Source organism: Dendrobium catenatum, unplaced genomic scaffold (assembly GCF_001605985.2).
Source record: "Dendrobium catenatum unplaced genomic scaffold, ASM160598v2 fragScaff_scaffold_313, whole genome shotgun sequence".
Lineage (NCBI taxonomy): Eukaryota > Viridiplantae > Streptophyta > Magnoliopsida > Asparagales > Orchidaceae > Dendrobium > Dendrobium catenatum.
Window position 1 is genome coordinate 2,826,251 of NW_021318775.1, and position 23,680 is coordinate 2,849,930.

Genomic DNA, 23,680 nt, shown 5'->3' on the forward strand with positions numbered 1-23,680 from the left:
ACACCCTCACTAGGTTCACCTATAATCAATTCCGTTGGGTGGTTTTAAAAAAATCTCAAATCTCTAGGCAAAGGGTTTTCTCTCTCCAAATTCTCTTCCACATTTTCTTCCAAGTTTATTCTATCAATCTTTTGGGAGTTATCCTCAATCTCATCTTGAATAACATTTGGCTCTTCCAAATTTCTAGATTCATCAAATATAACATGTGTGGTCTCTTCAATTACCAAAGTTCTTTTATTGAATACCTTATAAGATTTTCCAACACTTGAGTATCCAACAAAAATTCCTTCATCTGATTTTAGATCAAATTTTCCTAAGGAAAAAATTTCATTATTATGAATGAACACCTTGCAACCAAAAACATGCAAATAAGACAAATTAGGTGTTCTATCTTTTAGCAACTCATAGGGTATTTTATTTAATTTAGATCATAACATGCAGTGCTAACTGCCTCAGCCCAAAAATATATAGGAAGTGAGTATTCTGTCCACATTGCTCTAGCGGCTTTTATTAATGTTATATTTTTCCTTTTGTCTACCCTATTTTGCTGAGGGGTTCTAGGTGCAGAAAAGTTATGATCAATTTCTTTCTCCTTACAAAAATTTTTAAATCTCTTATTTTCAAATTCTCCTATATGATCACTTTGTATAGAAATAATTTCATACCCTTATTTCCTTTGAATCCAAGTCGAAAATTTTCTAAATTCCTCAAATTATTCACTCTTATGAAATAGAAATCTAACCCAAGTGAATCTTGAGTAATCATCCACAATAACAAATCCGTATACCTTCCCTCCTAGACACATAGTTCCAACTGGTCCAAAAAGATCCATGTGTAAATTTTTTAATGATTTACTAGTCCTAAGATCCTTATTGTACTGAAAAGAGGACTTCATCTACTTTCCTAATTGACATGCATCATAAAGGTGGTCCTTAGTAAAGTCTAGTTTTGGTATACCTCTTACTAATTTCTTTTGGGTAATCCTCCTAAGGTTTTTCATGCTAGAATGACAAAGTCTCCTATGCCAAAGCCATGACTCATCAAAAATAGTTTAAAAAAAAAAAAACAGTAGGAGTCTGAATGCAATTTAAATCTAGCATAGAAACATTTTTTACCCTTTTACCATTTAAAACATCTTTACCATTTAGGCTTAATATGCAGCTAGTAGGAAAAAATTTTACACTATAACCCTTATCACATAACTGACTTATACTTAACAAGTTATGCTTTAAGCCTTCAACTAATAACACATTATCTATAATTTTTTTTTTAAGATTTCCAATCATACCTGATCCAACCACTTTCTTTGTGGTATTATATCCAAGTGTAACCTTGCTTCCACTCCTGGTTTCTAGCATTATGAATTGAGCAGTATCTCTAGTCATATGCTTTGAACATCCGCTGCCCAGGTATTATATGCTCTCACAAGGTCTTGTGTGAGAGCGACCCTGCAAAAATATCAAATGTTAGACCTGGGAACCCAAACAAGTTTGGGTTCTCCTTTTGGCAATTTTTAATCAGATGCATGTATGATATGTCTAGGTTTATACAACTTAGGTATCCACACCAAATTAGTTTTCATCTTCAAGGTATAAGTGTGAGCTATATGTCCAAGCAAACCATAATTATTACATTTAACATTAGAAAAAGGATTCCTAAGTCTTTTACTACTTATTTGTCTTTTTAGGGATTGCATAAATTTAGGATACAAATTACGATTAGTAAAATCTTCAAGTCTGGGGGGTATCCTATTATCCTCGAGAGCTTTTATTTTATACTTATAAAATGAATTCATATATTCCAAGATTCAATTTGTATAATTGATTCGATATGTTTTGCTCTTTGATTCATCCTTAAATTTTCTAAATTCTTTTTCAAGATTAGCATAGGTTGATTTTAAATTCTCATGATTTTTATTCAAGTCATCAAATTCATCTCGTAGTTTTATGTGGTTGTCATCTATTAAGGCATGATCTTTCCTAAGGATTTCATGTTCCTTTTGAAGTTCTTCAAATTTTAAACTTAGACTAGCATGCATTTTCTTCATTTTCTTATATGCATCATGCAGGTGTTCAGAAACTTCAAATAATTCATCATAAGTTAAGTCACTTACCTCTTCTTGATCTGACTGATCAAGACTATCTGCCATCAAGCAAATATTGGTAACTTCTTCTTCCTTTTCAGTCTCTGATGAATCTAAAGCTGAGTCCGCCCAGAAAGCTCTTTGAAACTTATTCTTGCCCTTCTTTACAATTGGTTTCTCCTATACCTTCTACTTGCTAGGAGTGGCTTTGAGTTTTGGGCAATCAGTTTTAATATGATCAAGTTTCTTACTTTCATAGCAAATTATTTCATTAGAAACCTTGCAATTTCTATTAAATTTACCTCTATTCTATTGCTGGCGTCTCTTCTGCTTCCTTTTCAGAAAGCTTCTGAATTGTTTAGTCATTAATACAATGTCGTCTTCATCCTCAAGTTGTGAGTGTTCACTCTCAGACTCTTCCACTTTTAGTGCTATGTTCTTTTCCTTTCGTGGTTCACCTCCATCAATCTTTCTTTGGCTAACTCCTTACTTGTAAGCAACAAGTGAACCAAGAAGATTGTCAATAGAATAAATGTTTAGATTTTTAGACTATGTAATTACAGTAATTTTAGCATCATAAGAAGTAGGTAAACAACGAAGAATCTTATTAACCATTTTAGCATTCATTAGTTCCCTACCAATTGCATGCAAAGAGGTGACTATTTGAGTGAATCTTGTGTTCATTTCAGAAATGGATTCATTAGGTTTCATGCGAAACAATTCATAATCATGCAACAAGATATCAAGTCTAGATTGTTTAACCTCGTTAGTCCCCTCAGATGTTATACACAGTCTATCCCATATATCCTTTCCACTTTTGCAAGTGGAAACCCGCATGTAGTCTTCAGATTTTAAAGCACAAAAGAAACTATTTAAACATTTAGCATTTAGTTGTGCTAAGTAATGTTCTTCTACAGTCCAGTCTGCAAATGGTGTTTCAACCCTAACTCCGTCAACTAATCTAGTTGGTTTTGTATAACCTTCCTGGACTAAGATCCACATACGATAATCAAGTGATTGTAAGAAAGTAGACATGCGTGTTTTCCAAAAATCAAAAGGTATATTATCAAACATTGGAGGTCTAGTAATAGAGTAACCCTCAGGTGTGTTTCAGTTTCCAAAGGTAGCCATCTATGTTAATCAAAAAGTAGTTTAAACTTATGATTTTGAAACAAAGCTCTGATACCACTTGTTGAGGCTAGTGAATAGGTTGTTAAACCTAAGTTAATGTCCCACAACTACCAAGAGGGGGGTGAATTGGTATAAAAAAAATTATCGCTCTTTTTAAATGAGTTGAACCGAAAATAATTTTAGTGAATTTTTATAAAAAAGTTTTTTAACCACAACCCCTTTTTTTATAAAAAAAAATAGAAAAATGAGGAAAATAAAAATAGTAAAAAATAAACGACACAAGATTTATAGTGGTTTGGTCTAAACTAGACCTACATCCACTCCCTAGAGGCACCCTCTGTGTATTGCTCTAATACCAATAGTATCTCTCCTTTTGCACCCACAATAAGGCGGAGAAGCCTTTACAAACACTCTTTCCACCACTACCCGGTGCGGTAGAGACCCGTCATCCTTTTATACTATCCCCAGTGTTGGTAGAGAACCATTATCCTTTTACACTATCTCTAGTATTGGCAGAGAACCGTCCGTCCTTTCACACTCTCCTAGTGTGGGAAGAGAACCCTTCATCCTTTCACACTCTCCTAGTATGGGCAGAGAACCCTTCGTCCTTTCACACTCTCCTAGTGTGGGCAGAAAACTCGATCTCCTTGACAAATCTCCTCACAAGAAATCTAGGATGAAAGAAAAGAGTGAAATAATCTCAAATCACAAGTAGGAAATCTTACATTTTAACACCAAGCAAAGCCTTCACCCTCATGTGGAAGAAATCCTTCTTTGAATGCTCTCTCTCACTCTCTCCTTGAGTCTTCTTTCTATAGGCATGAAGATCAATGACCAAAAAGATTTGGTGGCAATCTAATTTGGACTATATATAGGAATGACAAGAAAAACTGCCCAAAAATTACAAATTTTCAATTATGTACGTAGTGGATCATCCAGTACGATCGTGTATCATCCCGAACGATTTTACTTAAAGTGTCGGAAACGATCCTAAAGTATATTGGTATGAACTATGTTCGTACACGATCATCATCCCGTATGAACTAGGTTCGTCCGGTACGAAACAGTTATTCCATAGGTCGGTTTCCAAATCCCTGCAGGATGTAAACAACTGTGGTAATCGGTTCGGTTCTTCGTGGGATGAACAAGTTTCATTCTGGACAATTTTATATAGAGAGTTTCATCGAGAGATGAAGGTTTAATTTTGTCCTGTACGATTTTAAACAGAAAGTTTCGTCTAGAGACGAATCATGCATTTCTTCTGGATAAACAGTGCAACGTGAGAATCCAGAGGCGTTCATCCCGGGATGAATATTAAATTCGTCCTGGACGATTAGGACTTAGAAAAAAATTCTCACTGCCTGTTCGATCCATTGCTCTTTCGAGGGGTTAATTGAGATGATCGTCCCGTACGAACTAGGTTCGTCCTGTAAGATCAGTTCACAAAAGTTATTCCCCCATATGTGTATGTTGTGAATATTCACTCAATTACAATCACTTCCTCTCAATTCAAAAACATTTTTAAAGCTTTTAATTTACAAATGATTGGATGCTGAATTTGATTTGAAGTCTTCATAGTTTGGAATTGATTTTCCTGAAATGTTAGTACACACTAGAGCAAAAACAAATCTTCCAAAAAGTGTTAGGAGATATCTATACATAAAACAATAATATTTGTAATCATCAAAATAATACAAGTTGCAAGAATGTAAAACATGCAAATAGCAACTCTCTTAACAAAATTTACCTCTTTGAAGGCATATGATCAAGTATGACAGAGAACTCATTGTTGACCTGGGGAAGAGGGACAATTGTGAACAAAGTCTTTTCGCTATCATAAGCTCTCCAAGGCTGTATAAATCCTTGCTAATGATATAAAATCGTAAGAATCGTTTAACAAGCCCGCGGTAACTAAAAAAATGGATGATAACAACATTATGTTACTCAATCCTCATACAACAATAAACTATAACAAATCCTAAAACATTAAAAATAATTAAAATTGTTTATTCATCCTTAGACAATCAAATGAATATGCACAGACAAAAAAAAAAAACTTAAATTACACATAAAAGTAAATAAATTTCTTATCGAATATTTTGAGCAAGCGGTGTTTAAAATAAAATAGAAACATTACCTAAAATCACTAAAAATATTCTTATTATTTTCAATATGATAAGATTTCATCTTAAAAGAATTCACTTGTCATTCTACAACTAGTTGTAACATAGTGACCTTTAAAACATTTTGTACGTTGTAGCCAAAAAATAAAGTTAATATTGGATGCCAAGGAAACTGTAGTGTATGCTGCATAGAAATACCAATATGAAGTCCCCTTTGCATAAATGGAATGAAGATATATGAGTATGTTACAATTCTATCTTATTGGGCTATGCCAATGGGGTAGGTATTGGAGCTTGTGAGAGCTTCTTTGAAATATAAATTTTAAGAAAACATTCCAACTACTCGACATAGAACAAACATTATATTGAATCAAGGCAAAGCTTATATTTGAAATATAAAATGTTCCAACAGTTTTTCAACATAATTATATACGTTGTTGCCATATAAAATCAAACAAGTGTAGAAATTTCAAGATTCAAAAATATCTTTACTAATGATGATTCTCCAAAGTTAGATGTAAGCAACAATATTATTCTAAATGCTCATGATGCAGATTTTCAAGAACTCATCGCATAGAAGTTTCTTTTCATATAAAGAGTAAACCATTTTAACATTCAACTTTTACAAAAGAAGAGCCAATGTCAGTGAAGAATAAACTTCTATACTTAAACATAAGGCTAACTTGTAGAACGGATCGGAAGATCTACCGAAATGAATGTATATGCAAAGAGAATGATATTTTGGTTAAATCTTTCAAAGCATCATCAGATTTCAACAATGAAGGAAATGAATCCCTATTATCTTCCTTCACAAAACCAAGAATGAGAGGAAAACTAAAGGAGAGGAAGGAGTAGAGGAGAAGGAGATTACACAAGATTGAGAATATTACTGACATAGGATAGGTCTAGGGCCAGCGATCAACATCGAAAATCCCTGAGAGGGAGATGCGGCCGGTTCTTGCGAATGGGGCTAGGCTGGACTTTGGCTACTGCAAGGGCGGACTGGAGATGTCGCGTGGAACAGAGACGCAAACGGGAGAGGGATCTCATCTAGGTCTTGATGTCCGAATCCAAGGAAGATGGGGAGTTTCAGTTCTTGTTTGCGAATGGAGGATCCCACCTATAGCTTCTCACATCATAGAGCAAGGAAGAAGAAGGAGGGAGTTCGGCCTGGGTTGTGCGAACTGGGAGAGAGTGAGCGGGCTAGGGTTCTTGCGGCTTTTCTTCTGAACGAACAAAGAGACCGAGAGGGAGACATTCGGGCTGGGGGATTTCACGAAAGTAGAGTGATGGAGAGAGAGCAGTTTGCGAAATAAGAGGGAGAGAGGAGCGGTTCTACAAATGGGGCTGGGGCTCGGTTCTTTCCTTGGTGTCATCTAGAGTAGAGAGATCAGTGGGGGTTCTCAGGTTCGTTCAGTTTTGTGAATAAGAAGAAGATCGTGGGTGTTTTGTTTGAACCGGCTCCAATCAAACCTAATAGTTGTTTATTCAAATTAATCTTAAATTTACAATCCTACCCTCTCCAATCAATTGCTGTGATTAAACGTTTATATTTTAAGAGATGGTTGATAAAAATAATGAATTAAGTTAACGAATTTTGTCTAAATTTAATTTTATAATATTTTTAATTTGATTGATTCAACTCAATTAACATTGATTTAATTTTAGGGAGTTTGTGACGAGTCTATTTTGGTAAAATAAAAATCATCATTTGTTAAAACAAATTTACGTCGAGTCAATTTTATTTGAATTAATGATGACTTAGGTCGAGTTAGGAGGTTGTGTTGATTTGAGTTTAGTTTGGAGTTGAATTAGATTTAGATTGAATTGATTTTGATTTGGGTTGAATAAAAGGGCCAAGTCAACGCTACGTCATTAGGTATCCACCTAAGGAAAATCCTACGGGTCGTTTATGCTAGGTTACAAAGACCTAGGCACTAGATTGAATCGGGGAAATTGACCTCGAATAATGAGGTCAATAAGCACAAATTATTAGATTTCTTATCTCAAAATTTTAATAATTAATTTTAATTTATCAATTCATAATTTAAGTTATAAATTATAATATATATCTATGAAAATAAAATATTTACAAATATGAATAAATGTTCGACACATCTGTATTAGTATTTTGAAATAATTTTTGTTATTTAATTATATCCTAATATTTAAATATAAAATTTTCAATAAAAAGTGAATTAATTTTTTTTCTACTACAGAAAAATTAGCGACCAATTCTCTTCTTTGGTAGCTAATGCTTCATGTTTACTTAGAGGCCTTTATCATCATTGGTCACTAAAACATACTTTTAGTGACCATTTTACTTTCATCTCTAAATTTTTGGTTGCTAATGATCAGTTTTCTTGTAGTGCGTTTGACCTACCTGAGATTATTTGCAAAAATATTACTTCATGGTGTTAACTTGTATGAAAGAGGTTGAGGTAATCCACCAAGGATGTTTGACCTATCTAATGTTGCTTGTAGAGTATTATTTAATGATGTTAACGTGTGTGGAAAAGATAAAGATAATTTAATTAAGGATATTTGTCCTATCTGAGGTTATTTTTAGAGTGTTTTTTTAATGATGTTAACCTGTATAAAAAAGGTTGAGAGAAATCCATCAAGGATTTTTGAGCTATCTAATGTTATTTGTTAGAGCATTGCTCGATGGTATTAACTTGTAAGGAAGATCTTGAGATAAATCCGTTAAGGATGTTAATTAAACTGAGGTTGCTTATTAGAGCATTGCTTGATGATATCAACTTATATAGAAGAGGTCAAGGGAATCCATCAAATATGTTTAACCTTTTTTAGACATTTTGTTAGAGCATTGAGTAAATCCATATGGCACACTTTGGAACTAAGAAAACATCAAAAGTATTTTCATGGGAAACACTCAATCTAGCAAATACCGTGGTGCTACATGAATGGCACTGCAATATTTTAAAGGGAAAATTGGCACTTTAGCACTTAATCCTCCAGAGCTATAATACAATCGACTTAAATTATATTATTGATGATTGGCATAACACTGCAACGCTTTTGGGGCTAGCGTTGCGGCAGAAGGTTAATTTCTCAAAATTAATTTTCTATGCTATAAATAAACCACAACTCAAACACAAGGAGTCATCTTAGCTCACTTCTAGCCATAAAACTTTTTAAACTAACAAAAAATATGAATCACATAAGTCATAATAGTAAACATAAGAATTAATTGGATTACCTCCCAAATTGCATCAAGTTTATAGTTTCCAACCAGACTATTCTAGAGCCATATTCAAGATGAGATAACTCTAATGAGCTCCTAAGATGATCAACATCTCCTCCTAGATATAGTTTGAATCTCCCATTGATAATAATAATTTGGGTAGTTTTATGGTTATGAATAGAAATAACTTCATAAGGATAAACCTTTATTATAAGATACTCACAACCTGGACTTTCGTTTTCTTGAAATACTTTAATCTTTAATTGTATAGAGCTTCTTGGCTAGGCTGAAATTCCTTAATAATGAGCTTATGATCATGCCTTTTATTAATTTGCTCCTTACATAGCTTTGCATCCCATAAGCCTCATATCTAAATTGCTCTAACTCATTCAACTGTATCAATATCTTTTCCTAATCGTCCTTAAGATTGTAATTCAATTCTTTTACTTCCCAAAAAGCTTTATGTTCTAATTCCAAAGGCAAATTATAATTTTTTCCAAAGATTAATCTATAATAGGTGTCTTGAATTTAATCATATAAGCCCAAAGTGACAAATTCCTTTAAATAATGATGTTGATGATATTATGTTGTGTAATATGGCTACTAATGGCATCTTTAGTATTAAGAAAGCTTACAACTCTTTTAGAGCTAAACATGCTTCTTCTAAATTTTTTACTATGTTATGGCACAAAAGCATTCCCACTTTTATTGCTACTTTTATTTGGAGAGCAATGCATAATTATATTCTTACAGATGAGATTTTAATTTAACGTGGTTTTATTTTAGCTTCAAAGTGGAAATATTGTTATCATGTTGAGAATATGCATCATGTTTTTATTTCTGGCCTATTGCTACTAAAGTTTGGATTCATTTTGAAGATATTTTTAAACATAATTATTTTAAGCATAATATTTGTATTAAGGAAATCCTCCATTTTGGTTTACTAATGTGAAAGGTCATATTGACTTATTCCCTCCCTTATTCTCTGGTACCTCTGAATTAGAAGGAATAACTCTCTTTTTAAAAATATCACTATGAATCATAACCAAATTATTACAAATGTTAAAGATGAAGTTTGTAGGCTCTTTAATTTTAATCTTCTGGGCTCGAAGAATTTTAAAGGTTATTTCCATGTTGCTAAGGAGTTTGGTATTGTCCTTCATGATAAGGATATCAGTGAGGAGTATAGATTGATTTATTGGATTAAAACTCCTAAAAACATGTTCAAGTAAAATAGTGATGGGTCTATTAAAGCAGATAAGTGTGGCTGTGGTGGTATAATTAGAGATTCTAATGTTAATTTTATTGTTGCTTTTGCTAGTTTTCTTCCTGCTTGCTTTGTTATTTTCTCTTAACTTTTTGCTATCTTGTTTGGATTGAAATTATGTCTTTTCCTTGGTCTGGTTAATATTTGGATTTGAAATTGATGTGTTACATTTGTTGTTTTGCCAAAAAGATAATGATGAGATGATTTGTATTCCTGATTTTTTTTATCTTATTAGGAGAATTAAACAACTTTTGGTTTTCTTTAAAATCATGTTGATGTATATTCACAAAGAATGCAGTGCTTGTGCTGGCTGGCTAGCTAAACATTATTCTGACTTCTAATTCCTTACTGAGTTTTCTTATAGTTATCTCCCTTCCATTGTTAAAGGCATCATTAGATTACATAAACGCAGTTTTCCTTATGTTAGAAATTAATGTTTATTTTTGCTAAGTCAATTTTTGGACTTCTTGTTGTTATGCTACTATGCTTAGTTTGGATGGTTGTTTCCAGGTGGTGAATACTAAGAATTCTATTTATCTTATTCTTCTTATGCTTTATGACATTGGGCTGGGCTTTGATGAAAATATGTTTTTTGCTATGAATTTTGGCCTTAATATTAAGTGCTACTTCTCTTTTGTTTCCTTTCCTATGGATGGGAATGAATTTTGCAACTTGTTGCCTTCCCAGATTAATGTTTTTATGAGCTGCCATATTCCTATTTTTTATCTTACTAGGGCTTGCAATAATTTTAAATGGATGATTTCTTTCCGTCATTGGTTTGGCAATTAGTATAGTAGTATTCTTGACTTACATTTTGATGATAACTATTGGGATTAGCATGTTTTGAGCAATGATTAGAGAATTAATTATGCTGATCATTACTCTATGTGCTGCTCATTTACTCCGTGGGTTAATTCGTATATGTTTTTTGGCAGTTTCCCTTTCTATCATTTCTAGTGGGTAGTTCGTCTTTGTTATATTTGTGGCTTGTTTACTCTATCTTAGTGTTTCTTAATTTTATGCTTGTCAATATTAAAGTTTTTTTTTTTAGTTTATCAGGAGATTTTTTGGGCTATTCTGGTGAAATTGTGTGGTTGTGTGCTACTTCTTTCTTTGTTCAAGAGTGAATCCTTCTATTCTAGTAACACTTTCTTGTGCAGGATCTTTGGGAGCCTGGGTGGGTTTGGGAGTAGACTGGGATGGCACTTGAGTGTTGTTCATGGTAACATTACATATGCTACATGCCTGAGCTTGTATGGCAATCCTTTTCAATTAGCATTTTCAGTTCAGATGGTTCTACTTTGTTTCTTAAGTCTTCTTCAGATTATTGCTATTTTTTTGTTTCAATTTTGGTGTAAGATCTTGGCTTTCCGGTGCTTTATATTTATGCTATTGGAACAAATATGAGCTGATGGTTATCAATTGTGCCGATTTTCTTGTTGTTGGCCATGCTTTACCTAGTTACTGCACTTGATATATTTACTGTTGCTATATTATCAATTGTGCTTATTTTATTGTTGTTGGCCGAGCTTTACTTGGTAAATGTAGTTGTTATATTTACTATTTTTATATTATTTATATGGCCTTGTGTTCTAGTTATGGGTGTGTTGCATCTAGTTGTGCTATTTGGAATATCATTTCCTTGTACAGTTATTTGTGTATGCTGTGGGATCAAAATTTTCTTTTGGTTATTTAGTATTGGGTTATTGGCATTATAAATTCATATGTTTATTTCTTACCTAATATCTCTTTCATGATTTTTTTGTTTCAGTTGCACTGTAGTTTTCTCTTGTAGGTTAAATTTGAGTTATCTTTTGGTGTGCATACTAGTCTTTTGAGCTACTAAATTGAGCTTAATAGATGTAAGAATTCTCATTCTTTTTTGCAGGGCTCTTTTTTGGGTGGCAATCCCCAAGCTTAATGATAATACTTTTCATTTCTCCTTTTGGGTTTTTGCTTTTGGCCATTTTAGAATATTTTTAGATTTTTTTGTACTCATTCTTATTGGGGAAATATGGCTCATCGGATCTTTTTTAACTATTTTTTAGCTCTTTTGAGCAATAGGGAGCTCAGGTTCCCTTAAGGACCTTGTACTTATTTTTATTATTAACACGTAGTCCATCCAAGGGTTTTTACCAAAAAAATTTTGATGTCCAATTGAAGGATAATAAACCTTTATTAAAAGAATTGGTTTACAAATGGGTACTAAATTTCAAAATCAAGCTACTGCGATTAGGAATATTGAAAAATGATTAGGATAGTCAGCTGAAACTTTAGGTAGTAGATCCCAAGAAACTTTACCTAGTAATTTTGAAACAAATCCTAAAGAAAGTGAAAGGAATAATACAAAGTAATTCAATGGAAGAGAGGGAAGGAGTCAAAAAAATTAATTAAAAATAAAGATTCATTTGAAGTAGAATTAATTTTTAAAGATCAAATATATGCCCCCAACCTAAAGAAGCACCTTAATGTGATAAGGAAAAATAAAAACATATTAGAGAGGTAGTAGAAATGCCACATCACCATTTCTTGAAAGATTTTTAATGTAAAATTTTGATAAGTAGTTCTCAAGGTTTCTAGAAATTATTAAAAATTTAACTATTAATATTCCATTTTCCAAAGCCTTAGAACAAATGCCAACCTATGCAAAGTTCATGAAAGATATCCTTAATAAGAAAGAAGATTAGACGATTTTGATATCATATATTTGACTGAGGAATGCAGTACAATTCTACAAAGAAAACTTTCTCAAAAGCATAGGGACCCATGTAGTTTTATCATTTCTATGGCTATAAGGAAAATATTTTGTGATATAGCTAGCTAACATGAATTTAATGCCCTTATCCATTTTTAAAAGAATTGATATATGAGAAGTCTAACCTACGACTATTAATCTTTAGTCACTAAAGGATCTACTTGTTAAGGTAGATAAGCTTATCTTCCCAGTAGATTTTATTATCCATGATATAGAAGAAGATAGGGAGATACAAATTATCTTAGGTAGACCTTTCCTAGCAACTGGCAGGGCCATGATAGATGTGCAAAATTGAGATTTCACTATGAAGTTGAAATATCAAAAATTAACCTTCAATATCTCAAAGTCAATGAAATTTCCTAGTGACAAAATTGAGAATTTTCATAGAGTAGTCTTAGTTAATGATGATGTAAATGATTGGTGTGGAGGAGCTTTTATTGGATAGTCCTTTGTGTGAGGATGATATTGAAGTGGGAGGTAGAAATTCTATTCAAATAATTTGTGAAGCCCTTCAAATATTTAAGGATGGGTTTGAAGTACTTGATAACTCATCCTTAGGAAAGACATTGAAACTATCTATCATAGAGGCACCTGTGTAAGAGTTAAAAGCCTTGCCTACCATTTCAAGTATGTTTTTTTTGGAGAAGAGTTAACCTTACTTGTTATTACATCTACTGAATTAGGAAAAGAATAAGAGGTAAAGTTTATTAGGGATCTTAGTTAGTATAAGAAAGCATTTGGTTGGACCATAGTTGATATCAAGGGAAGTCCATCCTTGTGAATGCACAAAATTTTGATGGAGAAGACTTTCTTTCTAAAAGTTTATCCTCAAAGGAGGCTAAACTCTATTATGAAATAAATATTTAGAAAGGAAAAACTTAAGTGGTTAGATGTAATAATCATTTATCCCATTTTCGATAATGCCTGGGTGAGTTTTAATGATTGTGCTATAAAGAAAGAAGGTATAAATGTTGTAGAAAAAACAATGACAAGAAGCCTTTATTCCATAATGTGGGGTCGAATAAATGAATCCTTTTTCTTTATTGTGTATGATTAAGAGTTAAATTCTCATTTAGATCTAATAAAGAAAGGTCATTTCTAATATTTTCTTATGAAGCCTTTTTAGGTCTGCGTCTACCTTTCTTAACAAAAGATAAATCTAATACATTTACTCTCCTAACCAGGTCATCAGAAGTCCACCATTTAATGTGACCAAACCATCTAAGTTAACTCTCTCTGATCTTATCTACCACTGGCCACTACTCTAACCTTTTCACATGTATGCTAATTTTATATCCTATCTCTAAGAGTAAAGCCACTCATCCACCTGAGTATCCTAATCTATGAAACTTTTAACTTAATATTATACTTCTCTTTTAATTGGCAACATTACATGCCATAAAGAATTGTATATCTACTACCTTCTTATAGAATTTTCCCTTAAGTTTGAGTGGTACTTTTATATCACACAACATGCCCTATGCATTCCACCACTTCATCCATCCAACTTGAATTCTACTAATAATATCTCCATCTATTTCACCATCACTCTGAATAATAGACCCAATATATCCAAAATGAGTACTCTTATTAATGACTTGACTACTCATAGTAAAAAAACCCCACTAGACCTATTATTATTAAAATTACACTCCATATATTTGATTTTATATATACTCAAATGAAAAACTTTAAACTCTAAGGTTGACCTCCACAATTCAAGTTTACCTTCAACTCCCTCTTTTGTTTTAGCATAATGTTGTAGCCAATGAAAAAAAAAAAAAAAAGAACTTGTACCTAAGCTTAAAAAAAGCAACTAAGAATAATCATTTTACCTCACCTTTCATTGACTAGATGTTATATAAGTTAGAAGGATTTCCTTTCTATTGCTTTTTAGTGATTATTTAGGACACCACCATATTCTTATAACACCAAAAGACTAAGATAAGACTACATTTACTAGTTTGAATGAAACTTTTGCCATTAGAAGGATACCTTTTGGCTTATGTAATGTTACCATTACATTTTAGAGGAATATGATTTCGATTTTTTATGAATTAATTGAGCAGGGAATTAATATATTCATAGATAATTTCTCTATTTTTATAACACTATTGATTCTTGTTTAAAACATTTAACTTTTGTTTAGAAAAATTGTATTGAAATAAATTTTGTACTAAATTGGGATACTTGTCATGTTTTCAATATTACAAAATAATTAGGTTTGTTCCATTAAATTAAGTCTCAATCATAATGAAGAACATGATGAAGGATAGAAGGTGTGTTATGCTGACCTTATCGCTTACTTTAGGGATGATGAAGTTTCTAAGGATGTGTTGATTTATACTTACATCTTGAACTAGGGTGCAAACCAAAAGAGCATGACTGTTTAGTTGAGTATCTCTAAGTTTTATGTTCATTTGTGTTTATTCTTAATCAAGGCTAAAGGCATTAGAGTGAGCTTTGAGGCTAGAAGTAGAGATGCATAGGATTTGATATAAATATTCGAAAGTTATTTCAATAGGCCTTCTTCATATAAAATATTGAAGTATGATGCACTCTCTATTAATTCTTAGAATAGCAAAGAATTTGAAAAGTAATTCAGAATTGAAAGAGAATGCTAAGGTCAGAATAAATCATAATGTCTTGCCAGTAAAGAGATTGACTACATAAAAGTTAAGAACTTCCTAATTTATGAATTTTGAAGTAGTAATCCCAGCAACTTTGTATCTATGGTAGGATTATTCATCTATAGCTTCTTAAAACCTGGGATCTACAAGACATTAGGAAGAGCTACCTATAAGAGTCCTAGAGCGCTTACAACTAGCCATTAAGAATAAGAAGGACTGATAATGTAATGTTGAAGAATAGGAGAAAAAAAGTTTGAATTAAAAAAAATTGATTTGCCTCTCCTTAAATAGGGATCAAAGAGATAGTATAGTATAGTATGCATCATACTTATGATAAGAAGAAGTTAATTCATCTAGTCTGATCAGTCTAAAATGTTGGTCAAATCATACAATATAATCAATATCATATTAGATAATCTTCATAAAAAGTGTTCGTCTCAAGGAGTAGTGGTATGATTACTAATCAGGATTATCATCCTGTACAAATAGGAGTTTATATAATATGATATGTATTAATGATCATACCAGTAAATATAAAATTGTCTGAGCTGTTATTGACACATGTATAATAATATGAAGTGAAGGTCATACTGTAAGATGAATAATAATTGAGTGAATCTTACTCATTGAATTGATTATGTGATGCATGTGTGATGAATTATTAAGATCATACAATACAAAATAGATCTTACAATACTATATGAACAAATATGACATTTATTTGTAATGATTAGGGAAAAATATACAAATATATTTCAGAAATAATTAACAACATAACAAATACAAAAACACAAATAACTAGATACAAACATAAACAAAAACATATAACTTAAGCAATTTAACAAACATAATAACTTTTGACCATATCCATACCCCATTTTCTTTCAATCATTGATGTTAATCACACCTAGTCTAGTCCTAAGTGTGTTGAAGGTTTCATAACTAAGGGGTTTTGTAAAAATGTCTGCTACATAATTTTTAATAGCTACTTTATGCAATTCTATTTCTCCACTGGCGTCATGATCCCTAATAAAATGGTGTCTAATATAAATATGCTTTATGTAAGAATACTCGATTGGATTCTTTGAAATGTAGATATGACTAGTATTATCACACATGATTCGTATAATACCTATAGAATATCCAAGGTTAAGGATTTGTTGCTTTAGCTATAAGTCTTGGGAAACATGTCTCACTATTGTTATATACCCTACTTTAGTAGTGGATAGGGTTACAAAATTTTGCTTTCTATTGGACCAAGAAACTAAGGATTGGCTAATTAATAGATAGGTTTCAGAAATGCTTTTCCTATCTACTTTTCACTCCATAAAATTTGAATTTTAATATCTTATGATTTAAAAGGTGGGGCTATGTCTAGGACACCATATGGCTAAGTTTTGGGTGTCTATAGGATTCCTAAGAAATCTCTTCATTGCACTCCTATGGTATTTTTCTGGATTAGCTTGGATTTGAGCAAATAAAAAATACACTAAACATGATATTTGTTATGTTAACAATAAAGTAAAGAAGTGATTCTATTATTCCCCTATATTTTTTCTGAACCACGAATTTTCCATGTACATCTTTATCAAGTTGGATGGTTGAGCTCATGGGTGTATGCATATTTTTTGAACCTTCCATATCAAATTTTTTCAATATCTCTTTAATATACATAGTTTAGCTTAGGATGGTACCATCATCTTTCTACTTTATGTTAAATCCAATGAAATATCTCAACTCTTCCATCATACTCATCTCAAATTTCCTTGCTCAAAGTACCTAAAAATTCTTTAAATAGGTTTTCATTTATAGATACAATTAGTATGTCATCAATATAGATTTTCACTATGAGTAGATCATCTTTTATTTTCTTAAGGAATAGGGTGGTGTCCACACTACCCTTAACATATGATCTATCTATGAGAAAGGTGCTAAGCCTCTTATACCACGCGCTACTTTTAAACCATATAAAGCTTTCTTTAATTTGTAGACATAATTGGGAAGCGATGAATTTTCAAATCATAGTGATTGATCTACATAAACATCTTTTTTTATTACCCCATTGAGAAAAATACTCTTCATATCTATTTAATATAACTTAAATATTCTAAATCATGAAAATTTTAGTAAGACACTAATGATTTGTAGTTTAGATATATGGTAAAAAGTCTCCTCAACATCAATATCTTATATTTGATTGTACCACTTAGCCGTTAATCTAGCCTTATTCCTAATTACTACTCCAGTGTCATTCAATGTATACTTGAATACCCATTTAGTGCCTACTACACTTATGTCCTTAAGTGTGCTAAATAACTCCCAAACATCATTCCTAACAAATTGGTTTTAACTCTTCTTTCATAGATAGGTTCCAAAACTTTTTAGTCAAGGCTTGATCTATATTTATTGGTTCTGCCACATATATAAATACAATATGACTAATTTCTTTCCTGAGGATTTTTATAGTTCTAACCCCTATTGAAGGATCTCCTAAGATAAGCTCCTTAGGGTGATTATATGAGTATCTCCATTCTCTGGGCAACTACTCTTGAGGTTCTTCTTTATCTCCAAGGTCAATAACCTCTACTCCATGGGTAATCTCTACCTCATCATCATCATCTAAACTAGGCTAAACTAATTTATCATATTCATAAAAAATAATATTTGTGGACTCCTCTAAACCTAAGGACATTTTATTAAAGATCGTATAGGCTTTACCCTATAGAGGAATAGCCTAACAAGGCTCCATTGGACTTGGAATCAAACTTTCTAAATGAGATTTACCATTGTTATGAACAAAGCAATTACACCCAGAGACATATAAGTATGAAAGATTAGGTGTCGTACCTTAAGCAACTAATAAGATGTCTTATTCAATTTGGATATAATATTAATCCTATTCAAAATATAACAAGCATTATTAACTACTACCAAAAAATATTTAGGAAAGAATATTCAGCTAATATTACCATAGCAGCTTCCACTAATATTCTATTTTTCCTTTTAGCTATGTCATTTTGTAATGGGGTCCTACAGGAGGAAAAGTTATGTTCAATCCAAAATTAATAACAAAATGATTCAAACCTCTCATTCTCAAACTCTCCACTATTATTACTATGAATTATAGAGATATCACAAACAAACTTCCTTTGAATCCTAGCGGAGAACGTTCTAAATTCATCATATAATTCATTTTTATGAGGTACTCTAAACCATATAAATCCTCAATAGTCATCTATAATCATGTATCCAAAAACAATTTCACCTAAGTTTGTTGTACTAACAGGACCAAACAAATCCATATGTAAAATTTCTAGTAGTATAGTTCTAGTGATGTCTTTAGTGGAATGGAAGGATGGCCTAGTTTATTTTTCTAATTGGCAGGCATTGCAGGAGTGATCCTTAGAGAAGTATAGCTTGAGTATGCCTTTGACTAGGTATTTTTGGGTAATTATTTTATGAATTTTTATGCTGCCATGGCATAGTTACCTATGCTATTTCCATGATTCATCAACAATAATTAAAAAATATATATATCTAAATTATCAATATAGGATAGGTCAGGCATATAAATATTGTTGATCTTTTTTCCTTCTAAAACAAAATTTTCACTTAAACTAATCATAAATTTTCTTAAAATAAGTTTGATATCAGAACCCTTATCATAAAGTTTGCTAATACTAAGAAAATTGTGTTTTAGGCCATCTGCTAAGAGTATATTTTCAATAATAAAGCTATTTGAAGTGCAAATGTTTTATATTTTAAAAATTCATTTACATTTCTGTAACTTGCAACTTGAAAAAATAATGCATACTCACTAGAGGATAGTTCCATTGCCACTATCTATAGTTCCTTGGACCCCTTTTGTAACTTAATGTGTTTGGATTCCAAGGATTCATGTAACTTGATTAATTAATATGCTTCTTATTTAATCAAACAAATTCATCCAATAGAAAAGCATGCTCCTTATCTAAAGTAGAATGTTTAGCTTTAAGATTGTCATAATCCTTTACTACAACGTCATGCTCCTTTTTTAAATTAGAAAATTTGATTTTCAAATTAGCATACAGTTTCTTTAGGTTCCTATATGAGTCATGATTTTTTTCAAAACTAGTAAATAACACATCATAGAAAAGTTAACACACCTTATCATGATTAGAGTTAACAGTTGAGTCATTAGCCCTTAAAAATAAAATTTTTACCTCCTCTTCTTATTCTTCCTTAGATGGGTCTGAAGCTAAATCTTCCCTGAAGGCTTTATGTATCCTCTACTTACCCTTTCTTAAGTTTGAGTTTCTTCACCCTTCTCCTTAGTTGGTTGAATTTTAGGTTGGGGCATTTAGACCTCAAGTGTCCAAACTTCTTGCATTAAAAATAAATAATATCAAATGAACTTTTATAAATTTTCTAGTTTTACCTTTGCCCTTCTCAAAATGATGATTTCATTCTCTCCTTAAGAAGCTTTTGAATTATCTCTTCATCAAGGCTATTACATCATCTTTGTTTAATCCAAAACTATTGCTTTTATTAGTCACCAACCATTAGTTCTTTGGTCTTCTCCTTTCATTTATCACATGAATCCTATAATCTTTGGCTCATGTTTTGCTTGTAAGCACTAAGAGATCCCAATAAATTATCAATAAAGTAAATATTTTAATACTATGAGTTAGAAATAGCAGTGAGTTTCACAAAAAAGCTATTGGGCAAAAAATTGAAGAATTTTATAAACCTTTTTTTGAGTTTGATAATTCCCTTCCTAGAGTATGAAAAGAAGTCACTATTTTTTTGAACCTTGTATACATGTCAAAAATTATTTCACTAAGTCTCTGGTGATAGAGTTTATATTCATGTATTAAAAAGTTTAGGCATGAATGTTTAACTTCATTGGTTATTTTATAAGTGATGCACAATCTATCCCAAATATCCTTCCCAATTGTACAAGTAGAGACTCTCATGTAATCCTCAAATTTAAGTTCACATAAGAAATAATTCAAGCAGTTAGCATTAAGTTGTGATAAGTCACATTCTTATTTACTTTGTTCAGTGAAAGGAATATCAGTTTTAATCCCATTAGCTATATATGATGATAAGAAATAACCTGATGGAATCATATGGAACATCCTAAAATTAATAGAGTGTAGAAATGTTGATAATCTAATTTTCTAATATATATATATATATATATGAAAAAAAAAATTTATACTCTTTTACTTATAAGTTTGCCCCCCCTGAAAATTAAGGCCAGATCAGCACCTGAATGGAATATTATCGAATAACAATGGAAAAATTAATGAATACTCCTCCATGGTATTCTTATTCCCAAAATATGCCATAGATATTTTCTCAAGGATTTTCAAATCACTAATATTGACACTCTCTCTGATACTAAGTAAAATTTAAATGAGATTATTGAACCTAGTTATACTACCCACGACACAACAAGTGTAGGGTGAATTGGCATTTTAAAAATTTCTTTTTTAAAATTATATCCTTTAAAAACTTAATATCAAATTCAAAATTACGTTCAGAGGTTGATCCAAACATGTGGAAGCAAAAATCAAAAGCATTTTTTCTTTTACGCAGAGGAAAATGATATAAAAGCTCAAAAGCAATTTTTCTTTTGTTTTGATTTTGTTGAAAGCACAAATATGAAATATTTTTTTTCTGAGATTATTTTTTAATTTTTTTTCACAAAAATTAATCCAAAACAATATCAATGCTTTTAACCAATTTTAGTAAGCATATAATTTGGAGGAAATTAAAAACGTGAAAGAAAAAATGCAAGATGAAAAAGGAACGGGCACTCCAAAAATTTTATAGATGTTTGATAAAAAACTTAAATTACATCCACTCTCTGAAGTTCTCCTCTCTGGGTATTTCACTAATCCTTTAGTGAATCTCCTTTAGCTCCTACAATAAGGCAAAGAAACCCTTACAAACTCTCTTACAACAGCTTGGTTACTAAGCTAATTATATACCTTTTATAAATATTAGATGTTAGATAGATAAAATTACACTATTATAAACATTAATTTTAAACTACCAAGTCTTAAGTTTGGAAGTGGTGCTTGTCATATATTTTACCTAAAATGTTAGTAAACAAATAAAAATAATATGAAATAATAAAAAGTAAGGGAAACTAAGTAATCTTTAATAATGTTTATAATAATCAAAATGTAGGCTCGAGTTTCCGAATTGCAACACCTTTGACCTCTGTCTTCTAGTTACTATGATCCTTTTGACCACCATTTCCTACCTACTATGGCTCCTCTGACTTCAATCACCTAATAATGGTCCCCTATGACCTCGATATCTTTACTACGACTCCTCCGAGAACTAATGCATGATTATGGTTCTACCGACCAAACAAATAGACTAACCTTCTCTTGAGAACAACCCTCATATCGATAGATTCTTTCAACTCTTACTCTATAATATGATCTATAAGATGTATATTTACAACATTAAGTCAAATCCTTCCACTGATGAAGGGCCTCATTTGTAATTAATTACAAATACTAATATAATCATTTTAAATGGGCTAGGCCCCATGGTCTTATCCCTTTCAAGGTTTTTCATGTAATAATATTTGTGTCTCCTATAACTCTTCACTCCACTCTCTCTCGCCTATCTATTTGTTGGATCTTCATATAAAGTTACGATGCTAAACAATATATCTCTCTACTATCATGAATGTTCTAGGATGTAATAATTTGGCATCATATATTGGAAGAAATCCTTATCTAAGGGGAAAATTTTTGGTATAGACTCAAAAATCCATTCACGTAAATGTCCTGGGAATAGTTGTCGTAAGGTAGTCCCTTTTAACATAATTTGTTAACGGGTTTGAAAAATGTATTTCAATATTATGGAAAAATTCACTACATTAACAATCATAAATTATTTTTATACCCTCTCAACTAATAACCATTATTTCATTCATTTTATGTGGAGTAGATTTAGATTAAAGTGCAACCTTCATTACAATCTCAAATATGGAAGTGGTCAAGCATGTCACTCCAATAATTTTTGTATCAAAAAAGAATCTTGTTGGTGACCATCTATTACATAGCTTCCAACAAATGCAAGAAAGCTTGGAGTGAATTACAAACTTTATACAGTCTCCAACTTGACTTCTACTTTTTGGGAATGGTCATAGTCTCTACGTGAAAAGGAAATAATAATTAAATGATAGACTAATCCTCAACCTCTATCACATTAGTTAATGTTATAGAACAATGCCATGATAAATAACTTTGGATAGGTCAAATATCTTTATTGGATTCCTTTCGACCTCTTCTACACAGCTTAATGTCATCAAGCAAAAATTTGGAAAATTACCTCGGATAGTTCAAACATTTTTGGTAAAACATTATTGGTGGGTTCTATCAACTTCTTCCATATTTCAATTCAAAGGATGTCTCTCAACTTAATTGACATTATTAGTGTGCCGCTAAATTGATGTCGTCAACACATCCCTATCTATTTGGATGTCTATAGCTTTCAATAGAATGCATCCTGACCACTACTGTTAATGGCTCTTTACCTTCTGATACCCATCATTGGTTTCTCGCTCAATCACCATTAGTAGTTGTTAACCTTTTTTTTTATTGAGGTCAATTTCCCACATTAAACATCTGATTTCCATTTACCAATCATTGAATTGCAATCTAAACTTTAAATCCAATATATCACTATGCTTTGGCATAAGTATCACATCACTGACTTTAAAATCCATCATCTAATAGCTACCCTTGATTATCATTTGATCATTTAATCAAACACCAAATAATTATCAGTGATATGATCATTTCAAAAGTTAAACTCCCATAAGTTATTGAATTCCACAATCAATTTCACAATCCATTACAAAATTAAACTTTAAATCCTTTAGTTGATAGTTACCAATACTTATCACTTGATCATCTATTCAAGCATTGACAATCATCATTGATTATGAATATTTTAAGCATGGCAAATCTAAAACCCATCTAAATCATTAATCAAATTAAATTTATATAAAATGCATTTACCAACCTAATGTAAACCTCCAATATCAAAGATCCAATGTTCAAATTCAAACCCAAAACCCCTTATTTAACAACCTATTTTTGGACAAATTTCAATCACCTCAAAACCTAACAAAAAATCCTTGTATTTATGATCAGACAGTTCCATAATGATTAGGCATACCTCCAAGGCCAATCACATCAGTTTGTAGACATTCCAAGTTCCCTAACTCATGAAACACAAAGAATATTCCAAAGTTGCAAAACCTTCAAATATTTATAACCTATGCCACTCAGCATAACATATTGTGGTTTTTGACCTTAGAAGCCCCCCAAATATATTGATCATGATTATTGTCATTAACATAAAGCATTGAAACAATATTGAACCTTTGGTGGGCCATCTTTAACCATAGTTGATTATAAAACTTTGAAAACCCTAAACCCTAAAACTTCTTTAAAATAAATTTTTTC